Source organism: Acanthochromis polyacanthus, chromosome 5 (assembly GCF_021347895.1).
Source record: "Acanthochromis polyacanthus isolate Apoly-LR-REF ecotype Palm Island chromosome 5, KAUST_Apoly_ChrSc, whole genome shotgun sequence".
Classification (NCBI taxonomy): Eukaryota; Metazoa; Chordata; class Actinopteri; family Pomacentridae; genus Acanthochromis; species Acanthochromis polyacanthus.
Window position 1 is genome coordinate 23,112,978 of NC_067117.1, and position 15,097 is coordinate 23,128,074.

General features: G+C 41.6%; 1 protein-coding gene and 1 long non-coding RNA gene across 4 annotated transcripts in view; both read right to left on the minus strand.

Annotated features, from left to right (window-relative positions):
- ndrg3a (ndrg family member 3a) overlaps window positions 1-7,606 on the minus strand; it is a 35,343-nt gene extending 27,737 nt beyond the window's left edge. For all 3 annotated transcript variants that reach the window (XM_022200203.2, XM_022200201.2, XM_022200204.2), the window contains exon 1: window positions 7,443-7,606. The gene's annotated coding sequence lies outside the window, so the exon portion shown is untranslated. The remainder of the gene's footprint in view (window positions 1-7,442) is intronic.
- A 1,608-nt stretch (window positions 7,607-9,214) lies between these two features.
- LOC110955072 (uncharacterized) lies at window positions 9,215-11,456 on the minus strand. Its single transcript, XR_007941994.1, has 5 exons — window positions 11,119-11,456; window positions 10,616-10,701; window positions 10,215-10,345; window positions 9,464-9,503; window positions 9,215-9,347 (listed from the first exon to the last, which is right to left on the minus strand). It is a non-coding gene; the product is annotated as an uncharacterized LOC110955072 (long non-coding RNA).
- Between the last annotated feature and the right edge of the window lie 3,641 nt (window positions 11,457-15,097).

Consider the following 15,097-nt stretch of genomic DNA (forward strand, 5'->3'; position numbering starts at 1 on the left):
GGGAGACTTCTCAGACGTCACTAGAAAATTCTTTATCCGCCAACTTTTCATAACAAGGCCAAGCTAGTGTTTACAGTTCTCAGTCTGGAAAGGTGGCAATCCACACCAGAGTAAAGCTAATGGACTGTGACAAGGCTCAGTTCCAGATTACTGTTCTAAGCTTGGTCGTTTGGTAAGAGAATTAGAAGAGGAAAATCCATTTGTTTGGCATTTTAGCCCGCCACCTCCTCCTCTTGTCAGGTCAATAACAACATGGGTGACAGAAACAACAGTTGAATTTTACTGTGCTCTGTTCAGTTTTAGATTCAAAGGGTAAAAACCAGGCAGAAATGTGATCTGTAGTATGCTCTTTTGTTCTCCATCCTGGAAAAGCTGACCTATAACACCGATCATCCCCTGCTGATACTGTCAGCAAACACACACAGATGAACAAGCACGAAGAGCAACTCACACTGATGCACACACACTCACAGCTCCCCATGCTTCACTTGTACTTAATTAAATGACAGCTTGCTCTCCTGAGGCTCCATCATCCTCCTTACAGCTTGTATGATTCCCCTGACACGAGCTGACAGAACATTTTTTTCTTCTTTTGACAATCTAACAAAAAGAGGACGATGAAACACTGCTCTGATGTCTTTCTCAAGATTCAATCAAACTGGTCTATTCTTATCCAATATCCCAAATCAAAATGTGCAACAGCACCCACGCCTGCTTTGAAACTTAACTGAAAACAATGGGTTGGGTGCTTTGAGCTGTGATTCGGCTCTGGTATAAGAAGTTCGTACAATGGAAGCAGACATCAACACGCACAGATGATCACTGAATAGGAGAGAAAAAAGGAAATACAAGATCAGCTCAGTCTACCAGAGACCAAACAAATCTACCACCTCAAACACAAGCCGCCTCGTTTGATCCCTCCACGGTTAAAAAGGTCTAATAAATGCTAAATACTGCATTACTATAATTGGCTCACCCCTCTTTGCAAAACCGAATCTGAAGACAGACTGGCTCAGCCATTACTACATTTAATATCCTGAGCCTCCGGCCAGTCATAACTCAAAACGCAAGTGATAAAAATGTTGCAGTGGTTGTACTTGGACTGAACATGGGACATTATACGCACAGGAACAATATTGCGACAGCGGCTGTGAAGTTTTAAGACCCAGACACCCGATTGAATTTGAATTGAATTCGTGCATCATGACCTTGTCCTCCTACTCCTGATATTCACTCTGAATGTACGCAGCTTTCTCTCTTCAAAACATCCGTCTAATAAACCGCATAACTGCATATTTTTGGAAGGGAAATCCTACACTACTCATACATCACTGTGTGTGTGTGTGTGTGTGTGCAGAAAAAGCTTGGTTCATCAGCAAAGATGCTCATTGGCACATAGCAGCCACTGCACTGATCTGTCTGCCAAAAAAGGGGGCCCTCCTCTACTCACTCTGACCTCTATTGGCATATTGGGGACAGCCTCACAAACAGACAACCGTGTAAACAGGCGCATTACCTCCATATACAGACACACCGAGGCTCACACCACAAAAAGCACAGTATACACCCACGGTACTGTATAGACATTCACACAAATTCCTAATCCTGCAGGGTCACAGAGTGTAGGACCCCTCTCATTATTCTCCGAGGGCTTTTACAGAATTGCATTATTCCTTGAGGGGCCACTTTATCTGCTAATGGTCTTATGAGATTAAGCAGCAGCAGCATCTGGCTGTATTGATTTATAACCACACATCTACTGGCATCATCAGCATGCTGCACCTCGGATATGAAGACGCACACAGTCTGAAAAAAAGTCTCTGGGGACGACTGACTACCTTCCTAAATAGAGTGCTATGGTTTGTAAAATTATTTGTCATAACTTCCAAAGGCATGCTAAATTTACTGCACTAATACAGACCCAGAGACCAACGGTAACATTTTCCACTGCTGGGGTGATTTTTCGGACCGGCAAACTGGAAACTCAATTTATCCATGACAAAAAAAAGGAGGTAACACGGCTTTGAATCTGGGCGTTTGTGAGGGCAGCTGGGATGTGATTCAACCCTTCCATGTCCCTCCTTCCTCAGTACATTGTACTATAGAGCCTCACAAAGTTAGCCAAGCATCTATTTTGGTCATCATGCATAAATAAAGAAGTAGTCCCTGCACTAAGCTACATATCAATTCGAGGGAAGTCTTACTGGTCAGTGTGTTTTGACTGAGCCTCCATGACTACAACCAGAGAATGCAGTTGAAACCACATGTTGGAAAGCTACAGATGTTCATGAAGTGCTCTATTTAAATTGAAGATGGCTACAACTGTGACTCATATTGACAGCAAGATGTCCACACCTGATTGAACCTCTTTTCAGGACATTGTGGACCTTTCTAGCACCTGTCATAAGGGGATAACTTACACCTTAACATGGGTGTAGAGAAATATTTTATGCTTGTACACTTTGACGTTTATCACATCTAAGGTAGAGGAACCAATGTCAATACCCCCCTCAAAAAAATGCACAATAGATTTTGGGTCACATCATCCATCCCACTGAACACAAGCCACTAGTGGCTCTACACTGTAGGTTCTAAGTTTGCAAATTAAGAATACACAGTGCTTTATGCTGCGATTGCCACAAACAAACACACATGATTAATGTTTTTCATCTTTGCCTGAGATTCCACAAGGCTTTGACCCAGCTTATCCTTTCAAACAATGATAAACAGACTTCATAAGAGAATGGCACTATGGAGACTGCAATTTAAAAAGTTGTAGCTACATGACACACATCCTCAATAAAACAATACACTCTATAGAACATACAGGTCACACAAAGGGGAGGCATGGTGAGGGGATGGGTTTGAAGGGAAAAAAACATATCACCACTACTAAGGGGGGACAGATGAATCTTGATAGACCCGCTCTGATAGGTCACAGAGGTGTGAGCCTGGCTGAATGAGCCTCTGCTCCTGGTATCCGGCTATAAATAAAAGTGAATGGTCGGTCCTGTCAGCCCTGCACTCAGTGCTGCTAATAGAGTACCTGCCCCAACTCTGCTACGCTAGGCTAGCTGCCGCTCAGTCTGTGGGGATTTCCTTCGCCATGCTCAGTTGTGCAGAGAGCACAGAGGAAGACAAAGTGCCAGAGAGATCCTGTGTGTGTGCTGGATCCCAGCTGGCCGATGTGAGAAGACAGAGTTTCCAGAACAGCAGAGTCTTGCTGGAGGCTCAGCAGGACCCGTAGACTGCGGTCAGACCGGCCGAAGAGCAGCTGTGGAGGCAGCAGCGAGACCATCTGTGCAGCTCGGTCACTAACTAGCTCACACACACACACACACACACACACTAAAATACACGCCCACAGCATCAGGCCAACAAGCAGGATGGAAACATGAGATAGTCCTTCCATAAAACATGAAGACAGTGCAGAGGCATGAGAGTCCGTGTGTCCTGAAACAGTGCAGACCTGTGAATACACAGACGGCTTTGAATGTGAGCATGTCTCAGTGTGTTTCAGTGTATCAGAGGCCTGTTGCCTCACAAGAACACAGCCTCTGCTAATAGAGTTATCCGTGTGGTCAGCTTGGCTGTCACAATGACTGATTACTGACAATTCAATCTCCCAGAGAAACACAGAGGTGGCTCCTCTGGCGCCTTCCCTTTGCGAATCCTTGCTGTGGAGGTCGGCGGTGTCCTTGGCAACCACGGGGGGGGGCCCCCCCTTAGCCATCCGCAGCTCGGTTGGTGGCGCCGCTGAAATCGAACGACCTTTTTCACCATTTACATGAAGTCATCCTCCTCTCATCACAACAACCAACGTGGAATGCTGTACCAGTCAGCGGAGCTCCCACTTGGCTCAAGCAGTTGTTTTTAACTTTCAGTCCAGAAATTAAGCATCAAATGAATCACAACAAGGTAGTGACAATTATTCTATTACAAATATCTCAAAAGCATGTCTATATGTGGAAATGTGCAAGTCACAACTCACACTGAGCTACACACACTCCCCAGGGACCCAGTCTTTTAAAGAAAAGTCCAGTGTTTCAGGATCAGGTCTTTGCGTATCATCTCTGTCTGGATGTAACTGCCTCTAGCAGAAACACAGCCTGAGGGGGAAGATCTTCAAACCTCCAGGGCCCTGTATCTGCCTTTTGCACTGTCGCAATAAACCATTTAACTTTCTTGGGTGTTCTCTAGACCATAAAGCAAGCTGAGGATGAAATCATTCATGCGGTGCAAAGCCTATTGTGAGACACTGGAACTAAAGCTGCATGGTGCTAACATGTTTACGTTTCCAGAGCCTGGTGTACGATGTGTGCCAGCTTATTTGTATCTATGATAAACTGGGATTTTTAAAATCCTTTTCTTTTACTTTTTATCTCTCTCCCTGATAAACACATTCCAGGAGATCATTCAGAGTGCACATTTCCTTGGATTTAGATACAGGAAATGAAACAACAACCTTCAGAGAAAGTAAAAGAGAATACAATACTGTTCATGTGATGGAATTTGTGCATTTACTTAAATTTATGTGCAGGTGCAAAAAATAAATGAGCCTAAATGAACGGTAGACACATCGGGGGGGATCGAAAGGTCCAGCTTGGCTTACATCCAGCATTTTGGATCAACAAGCTTACCACCTGTGCTCTGCCTCTCCTCGCCCCCACCTGCGGATTTTACTGCTGATGTTGATAAAGAAAATGGAGACAGACAGAGCCCTCCCTCCAGCAGGGGTGTGATCCAGCTGATAAGAGTGTCTGAAAAATGTGTGGACGCCACTGCAGCCAGCCAGCTAGCAACTGCGTCCGATGTTCTGAGATTCACCAGTTTGCCATAAGAAGGCTTATCCTCCATCCCATCCCCGCTCTAAAAACAGATGGGGCAGGGGTAGATTGGTAGCTGTCCGAATTTACTGTTAGGCTGGGGGGGGTCAATGGAAATTTCAGAAGCTAACCTGGAACAGACGCATACATATATCAGCTGTTTTTGCAAAGCTTGTGCTGTAACTGGAGGCCTGGCACAGCTTAAATTACAGATGCCGTTTCCATAGAAAAACACAGCAGCAGCAGCAGCAGCAGCAGCAGCGCAGAGCTCCAAAAGAAAGAGTCAGGCTGAGGAAAAGACACGTAATACGATGTTTACAGTAGTCTCATGGCAATAAATTTTTAAAACACACACAAAGTGTTTGCTACACGTGCTTGGTATGATATGACTAAAACGTAACAACAAAATGAGACAAGAGCGTGCTTGTTGACAAAGGTATTAGGCATTTCCAATTACGAGAAGAAGTCACAGTAAACATCCACACAGGTTATGCTTTCCCCTGCAGGGCTGGCACACCAACAAACACAGTAGTGCTGAGGTGAAAGTGAACACAACGCAGACTGACTGTCAGCACAGTGGCTTAATTACTGTCTCCATCTCTCCAGTGAGTGTTATTCCCTGACATTCATCCCTGCCTTTGCTGTAAGAAATCCTCTTCCACACAAGAGCATTTCTCACTTTTTATGTACTCTGTAATCCCTGTAATACATCAAGTGTAAATTGTAATCCAAGCTGAAAAGCACCTTAATAGTGTCATTCTTTGCAACTGACGTACTTAAATTTTTTTTTTTTTTTACATCATCCGCTTACAGTGTTGATGCAATTGAAAATACAGAATTGTTGCATTATGCTGCTCTCCCTTCCACTCCAGTGACTTTTTGTAACTTCTCCGAGCGCTCGTGGAGAGTGAACCTCACCACAGATTGAACAAATATGAGAATATGTGACAACTGTAACGCAAATTGTTGCAATAAAGCACATGAATCAATTTAAAACAGTTTAACATTTCAGTCTGGAGAGGCCTGGTGAAGAAGTTTGCAGCAGATTTCAAGACCTTAGGGGGAAATGTATGGATTAATAAACAACTTTTGACACTCCCATTAGTTAAGCAGTAGGTATTCGTTGTAATAATCAACCAGGAGTGGAGTGATTCCAACGATGTGGCCATAAACCTCAAACTATCTGCGATTTCTCCTTAAAACTGACTGACAGATCCGCCAAAAGAAAGCAGTTGTCTGTTACTCGTTAGTTATCTATCGGCCTTTCCAGTCTACAATGTTGTGAGTGGCAACAAAATCCTGCGTGTTGCTTGTTGTGTAAGCGCCATTCAACCCTCGCGACCACGTGACGCCGTGAAGTGCATTGTGGGGGATAAAACTCTCAAATTTAACACCACTAGCATGAAACTTTAACACGGTTCATTTTACGGAACGACACTATAACAGACAGACAGCATATATGAAGTGCTCAACACAGAGGTCACCGTGACCTTCTCCTTCATTGTATTACTCAAGATCATGTAATTAAAATCACTTTAATGTCCGTGATGTTTTTGGTAGATTGACTATGATCCAACAGATCAGTGTACACACCCTAAGTTGACTACTTTTAGAAAGGGGAAACACCTGACGCCCACCTGTGTGACCTTCGCTTGCTCACCGGTACCAATGTCATCCATCATGTAGTGTGTGAATGTTCTGACACCTGCAGCTTCATCACTGTGACTGATGTGCTTCATAATGATGGATCTGAGGAGTTTAGACTGTCCAGAAAAATGGGCAAAATAAATAATAATAATAATAATAATAATAATGACTGGCCTAACACCATGAGAGATGGCAGGTAATACATTCAAACACAGCTTTGGGCCTTGAATTCCTGCCCATGAAATCCCAGCAGTAGAGGATATTTAATATTTCTGGGGTTTTTTGTGAACAAAAATTTTAAAAATAAAAATAAAAAATGGAGATATAACTTGTGTTGTTTTGTGCACAGCAAGTTTATCATTAAATTCTTGTTTTCCGGATCATCCTGTTATTGGTAAATGATACGTATAAGCCGGGTAAATGTGTTCCACATTATATTAATTTTTTAAAAAAGCAATCCGGCTAGCATTTCTTCATTTGTTTTAGCTCACTGTGTAACGCATCGTGACAGGCCTCGCTTTACTGTATCTGCCTGGTGGATGTGGTTTAATATCTAGCGGGTACAAAATGTGACAGAAAAACAGGGAAGACTTTAGAAACGGACAAAATGAGAGGAAAAAGAAAAAAAATAAGAAAACAAGCTCCGGTGTGAACACTGGCGTTATGTCGCATCAATGTAGAGAACAACAGCAGTGAACTCAATTCAATTCAACTGCAGTTTTTCTAACTGTAACCGCTTCGTTCGGTCCCACCGATCCACCGGCTCTAAAGCTGGTTAACACGAGGCTTTAATTAGTACCACAGAGCTTCGTTTGGGGCTCCAACGTCCATTTAAAGAGACGACAGGACAGCAACACGAACAGGTTGAAATCCAGCGAGCGGAGATAATCTCCTGTGGCATCGGGCACATCTGTAACTGGTGAGACGGTTGGAGCTGCTAACGGCGAAAACACGGTTTTTAAGACTCACCTCGTCGGGGAAATACGTGTCCGGCGGGTTCCAGTCAATTCCTCGCTGGGTTTGTTGTTGAATTTCAGTGGTTAAACGTATTTCTAAGTAAACAATACACGCCGCTGCCTGCCTGCCGCTTCCTCTGCCTCAACTAGTATTTCGCTGTGAGTCTGGGCGGAACTACACGCTGCGGCGCAGACACCGCGGAGGAGCCAATGGGAGGCGGACCGGCGCAAAGGCAGGAGTCAAACAGGAGGTCTCACTCCGCCGCGAATATTTAGGACGAGACTCTGACCACGAGGCAGAAGTACCACAGAATGTATAATAATGCAATACAGTAAGCCTCTATCATTATTTTTATCCTTGTTGTTGTCGTCCCACAGTGGGTTAGGGGAGAGGATCTGCATCATTACAGGAAAGGGTAAATATAAAAATAAACCTAAAATATCTTATATCTTGTCTTGTCTTATCTGACCTCAAGAAGAAAAACACTGATGTGGCACAGTTTCTATTATACAGTAAGTACAAAAATGTATCACAAGGGAGTACCATAGATTGTATATTAATGACAATGCTATAAGCCTCTATTAATTCCACAGTGGATGAAATTTAGATTGTTACAGTAGCAAAGGGTCAGTAAAAAATAAATCTGAGACATACAGTACACAAGTACAAGTTGGATACAAAAATTTGACTTTCATGTACAACACTGTCAATGTAATGTGCAATATTTATTTATTTTTTTTTAGGTGCAATTTACTTCGGGATCAAATAAGTCTTATATTTGTCTGCAAGAAGCACAGAAGTACCATAGACTATATAATAATACAACATGAGCCTTTATTAATCCCACAGTGGATGAAATTTGCATTGTTACAACAGCAAAAGGTCTGTGGAAAAATGAAAATAAACCTAAGATATGCACAAGTTAGATGCACAGATTTCCCTTTCATGTACAACAATGTCATGTATATTATGGATTTGTAAAGATCTAATTTTCCAGGCACAGTATGTCACTATCACTAGCAATATTGGGTACAGGAATTTCCTTCAGGATTGATAGTTTTATCTTGTGATGTTACTTACTACCACGATATAATTGTCATGTTGCAATTTTTACTTTTATAATGTGGCCTTTTTTCCAGCTTACTCATTTTATTTCAGAATCATATCATTAATTAGGGTCCGAGCACCGACGGCGCCGAGGACAGGCGGTGCAAGGGCACTGACTGTCTAAGGCAGGGGTGTCAAACTCAGTTCCTGGAGGGCCACCATCCTGCATGTTTTAGATGTTTCCCTCTTCCAACACACCTGATTCAAATAATCAGCTTATCCTCAAGCTCAGCAGAAGCCTGATAACAAGCCTGATCATTTGACAAAGTTTTGTAGGCATAAGCAGCAAATCAGGACACACAAAAAACTCAATCACGGCCATGCTGTAAACCCAACAGGAAGTTGACCATTTTGAATTTGCTGTACATTTTTGGAGATGAATAACTCAGACGCAAGTCCCAGAGACCTAAATTTGCCCAGTATGTGCAACAGACCTTCCTGATGAAGTTATCAAAATGCTGTTCAAAAGTCAAAGGGCACGGCCATGGCGACTCCCCAATATATTCATCCTTCACCATAAAACAGGAAGTGGTGTCTAACTCTGCTGAACATGCTCCAATCTGCATGAAACTTTACATGTGTGATCAAAGTCCTGCCTTGACATCATCCATGTGGTTATGTACATTGACAGCCATAGCGCCACCTTGTGGTATTAGGAAAGCCATTAAAAAAAATAAATAAAAAAAAATAAAAACTTTCATGTACTATTTCAAGCAGGATGGTCAGATTCACTTCAAATTTGGCGATATAAGCCTAAACACATTGATTCCCACAGAAAATCGTGACTTTTAGAGAATTTCTTTGGATTATCTTCAAGAAGTTGGCAACAGTGGGAAAGAAAACAAACTTCTAGTTAACAAGAAGGTAAAGACAATTGAATATTCAAAGACCTAAAACAGCTGAGAGGAAAATTTATCTTGAATTACCTTTCAACAGGAGGATGCAGGTCTCTGTGTGCTTGGATTTCTACAGTGATAAAATATCAGTGTTAGCTTCACTCTTTCAAAAAAAAAAAAAAACACACACAAATAGTAAAGCTTAAAAATTGACCATCAGATGGCAAAGTCAAACATTTTCAAATCCTGGATGCATCTGTAAAATCTGATGTATAAACCATGAGATTATGTAAATTTGCCAACTGTCAGGTGTAACACACACACACACACACACACACACACACACACACACACACACACACACACACACACACACACACACACACACACACACACACACACACACACACACACACACACACACACACACACACACACACACACACACACACACACACACACACTTAGATGTATGGAAATTTCCATAAAAGTCACTTTGAGTTTATAGTCATTTTTGTATGACCCCTGAGGGAGGCCAAATGTTAAAATGTTGTGCAAGTATTTTAACATAGTTCCAGAAATGTTCATGCCAGACATTTTTAAGAAGGAAAAGTTCAGTTTAATGGACAGTAAACTGTAAAAAAACATCATTGTAAAGCAGAAGTCAGTAAACCGGATGAAACTGGTCCGTTTCAGCTTTGAGGGCAATAATTTATGAGATTCTACGTTCAAAAGTCACCACTGCTCCAATCAAACCATAATAACACATAGTTACAAGTAAAATTAAAGAGAAAAACTAAGTGTAGATGCACCAAGGATGAATAAAAGCGTGGCTATCCACCTTTAATGTCAGCTGGAGTGTCTTTGCAGAAAGGCAGAGGGTCTGGACTGATCACCAGCTTACTGAACACGAGTCCAAAAACCACCATGACCAGTCCTTTTTTCTGAATCTGGTCCAGAAAGTTGGCTGGACTGAAGAGCAAACAGGCACATTTAAATCATCTGAAACTAAAAATGCAGCTTATTATTCTTTAGATTACCCAAATTAGATAAGCTTTTATTAATCCCACAGTGAAGAAAGCTGTAGAGTTTTATGTAGGAAACAGTCAAAAATAAACCAAAAAAATATAAAGAATTTTGATGGACAGATTCTTTCATAGGTGGACTTCAGATTTTGCACAGATTTCTATAAGAGTTAATAATATTGCACATTTCTATGTATTGAAAAACTAAAACATTCACCTGAAGATGCTGGAGGATCCTCGTGTGAATCCCTGATAGAACTTGTTTTTCCTGGTGAGACTGGCCAGGATTAACATGATCCCAAACTGTAAAACAAAGACAAAATTCATCAGGCCTCAAATTTATGCATTTGCACTTTACAGTTACTAGTTTATTCATCTAGTACAGTTTTACATGCCACACAGAAAAAAAAAAATTTATTTAAGCCCCAATTCAATCCTCGATAAAAGTTTCAGACATTTGTTTCCGTCATATCATGGACAAAAGCTGTAATACGTGTTTTAACACTGCGTTACGGCGGGGAGGGGGGGGGGGGGACCCAGGCAAACTGGTCTGATCAAAAAGGGGTTTTATTGAAGCAGAAAACTAAAACAATACATAAAGGAAGGGCTGCAATGGGGGGAAAAAAATTAAATCAAGCTACAACTACAAACACTATGAATTTAACAGAAGATCATTAAACTAACCAAAATAACAGAACTAAGCTCAGGAAGGGTACTCACAACCAGGGGAAAGTCCAAAACTGACAGGAGCACAACAGAGTACAAGAGGGGGAATCAGAAGTGTCCATAATACTGAAGTAGTCCAGCGGTGGTAGGTTTGCTGGGGGAACAGAATCCATGACAACTTGCGAGTTGATGATCCAGCAGGGACTGAAAGAAAGCACAGAGCTTCTATAGCTGAGGCGAGGTGGAGAACAGGTGAGTAGTGTTTAGCTGATTGCTGCAGCTGACACTCATAGCAGTAATCAGCCGGTAGAGTGCAAACAGGTGAAACAGGGGGAGCAGGAGGACGAGTGACAGGAAGAGAGAGAGAGAGACATGAGGGAGAGGTGACAGACGGGGAACCAAAAAGGCAGAACAAAACCAAAACAGATCAGGAAACAAGAAATGAGGGAAAAGAGGAAGAAAGACAGGGGCCAGAGCAAGATCCTAACACTCTGTTTCAGAAGCCAGTTAGTAAGCTTTGAGTTAAGATGTTTTATTTTACCAAGTCGATTCTAATCGTGTTTCATCACTTTAATTTACTCAGATTCAATCTTTGTTTGAAATATGTTGGTTTTGCACTAAAATCTTGAGGGACAACTGACATAATTATGCTTTTTATGTGCTAAACACAACAAAAAGACGCACACACAGATTTCCGTAACCAACATCAGTCAAAACAGTAATGCAAAATATAGATTTTACTACTGACACATTGTTTGATGTTGTTTTGGGGTTTTCATGTATTCACTGTTTGTTCTCTCATGTTAAAGTTTGAGTCTCACCCACTTTTGTTTGTGTTAGGCCACCTTATCTTGTTTGCAGCCATTTGCCAAAATCAAAAAAGTTCATTTTATTTCTCATTAATGTACACTCAGCACCCCATCTTGACAGAAAAAAACAGAAATGTAGAAATTTTTGCAAATTCATTAAAAAACAAAAACTGAAATACATGGTCATAAGTATTCAGACCCTGTGCTCACTATTGAGTAGAAGCACCCTTTTCAGCTAGTACAGCCATGAGTCTTCTTGGGAATGACCCAACATGTTTTTCACACCTGGATTTGGGGATCCTCTGCCATTCTTCCTTGCAGATCCTCTCCAGTTCTGTCAGGTTGGATGGTGAACGTTGGTGGACAGCCATTTTGAGGTCTTTCCAGAGATGCTCAATTGGGTTTAGGTCAGGGCTCTGGCTGGGCTAGTAAAGAACGGTCACAGAGTTGTTCTGAAGCCACTCCTTTGTTATTTTAGCTGTGTGCTTAGGGTCATTGTCCTGTTGAAAGGTGAACCTTCGGCCCAGTCTGAGGTCCTGAGCACTCTGGAAAAGGTTTTCCTCCAGGATATCTCTGTACTTGGCCGCATTCATCCTTCCTTCAATTGCAACCAGTCGTCCTGTCCCTGCAGCTGAAAAACACCCCCACGACATGATGCTCCCACCACCATGTTTCACTGTAGGGATTGTATTGGGTAGATGATGAGCAGTGCCTGGTTTTCTCCACACATACCGCTTAGAATTAACACCGAAAAGTTCAATCTTGGTCTCATCAGACCAGAGAATCTTATTTCTCATAGTCTGGGAGTCCTTCATGTGTTTTTTGGCAAACTCTATGCGGGCTTTCATGTGTCTTGCACTGAGGAGAGGCTTCCATCGGGTCACTCTCCCATAAAGCCCCAACTGGTGGAGGGCTGCAGTGATAGTTGACTTTGTGGAACTTTCTCCTATCTCCCGACTGCATCTCTGGAGCTCAGCCACAGTGATCTTTGGGTTCTTCTTTACCTCTCTCACCAAGCCTCTTCTCCCACGATTGCTCAGTTTGGCTGGACGGCCAGGTCTAGGAAGAGTTGTGGTCGTCCCAAACTTCTTCCATTTGAGGATTATGGAGGCCACTGTGCTCTTAGGAACCTTGAGTGCTGCAGAAATTCTTCTGTAACCTTGCCCAGATCTGTGCCTTGCCACAATTCTGTCTCTGAGCTCCTTGGGCAGTTCCTTCGACCTCATGATTCTCATTTGCTCTGACATGCACTGTGAGCTGTAAGGTCTTATATAGACAGGTGTGTGCCTTTCCTAATCAAGTCCAATCAGTTTAATTAAACACAGCTGGACTCCAATAAAGAAGCAGAACCATCTCCAGGAGGATCAGAAGAAATGGACAGCACGTGAGTTAAATATGAATGTCTCTGCAAAGGGTCTGAATACTTCTGACCATGTTATATTTCAGTTTTTCTTTTTTAATAAATTTGCAAAAAATTTCTACATTTCTGTTTTTTTCTGTCAAGATGGGGTGCTGAATGTACATTAATGAGAAATAAAATGAACTTTTTTGATTTTGGCAAATGGCTGCAATGACACAGAGAGTGAAAAATTTCAAGGGGTCTGAATACTTTCCATACCCACTGTAACTGTTGGTTAAAAACAACTAAAAAAAAGAACTCTGTTTAATAAGTTGTATGATGATGATGATTATTGTATTATTACCATCATCACTATTGTTAGTCTGGGGCATGTCAGTGTTTATCAAAACCCTTGATTCTGGTGCATTATTATTTTTGTCCAACCATCCATTCTGACTCAGCTGACTCAGGTGAAGGCAGGGGACACCCTGGACAGGTCGCCAGTCTGTCACAGAGCTCCATATACAGACAAACAATCACACTCACATTCACACCTACGGGCAATTTAGAGTTATCAATTAACCTCAGCATATTTTTGGACTGTGGGAGGAAGCCGGAGTGCCCGGAGAAAACCCACGCATGCACATGGAGAACATGCAAACTCCATGCAGAAAGATCCCAGGCCGGAATTTGAACTGGGGATCTTCTTGCTGCAAGGCCAAAGTGCTAACCACTACTCCACTGTGCAGCCCTATTATTTTTGTGCTGCTTCAAATTTTAAGAATAAATCACATGTAAGACCTTAAAGACAAAAACATCCTTGCAAAAAAACTTCCATAAAAATACTGTAAATTAACTTTTTGCAAAAGATCAACAGATCAATGTGTTGACTTGATGCTGCACAATCTCAGACCAGGTCAAGTAGTTGATTTTTTTTTTCTTTTTTAATATAAAGGTTATATCTACCTTTTTGCTTTTAGACATCAGTTTTAAAAGGTTAAACAGAGGCCTTTATGGATAATAGTGTCAACAAAGGGCCACAAAAACATTATATATTAACATTACTCACTACCAAATGCTTATTTACTGGCAGGATTTTGATCCTTTAAATAGAATTTTGAAAGGTTGGATGACAAAAATGAATCATTTCCATATACTGAGGGGTAATGTGGTATGAGGATTATTATTAGCAGTTCTAGTGTTATAGTCTGGGATATGTCAGTGTTTATCAAAAACATTGATTCTATACAACTATTTTTTGTACAGTATCATAAAGAAAAACTCACACTCAGGACCTTGAACACAAAAATGCAATCAGACTCCCATAAAAACATCATATATTAACATGGAATACCTTTAGTTACAGATCAACATGTATAGAATATCGGTGGGGGTTATGTATATTATTTCTTATGCTCTGTCACCACATGATGCTGGCTCAAATTTTGGAGCTTAACCGATTACAGTTCCCATCAAGTCTCCATTTTCAATCTGATTATGTAACCACACAAATCAGCTATGCCATAAAAAATATTACAAAGTATGCATGCAATCTCTTTTTATAAACACATTTTCCCAGAAATGACCCATTCATTCATACGGTTTTTCCGAGCCGCTTCCCGGTGTTCTGTTTTTGGCTCATGAGCAGCTTAAAGCTACAGGTTGAATGCCTCGTCCAGGGGTACGTCAGCAGGAAAGCATTTAGAATGATTTTCTGCATACTGCTGCCCTTAATTTTCAATCTGATTGTGTAAGGCCACAAATCAGCTGTGAAGAAAACATGTTACATCAAAGCCTGAATGATGCAACCTTTGACTTCACCAGCGGGTAAACGGAACGAGAAGGACTGATCACATTCAAACACTCAGCACCTCAGAGACACTCG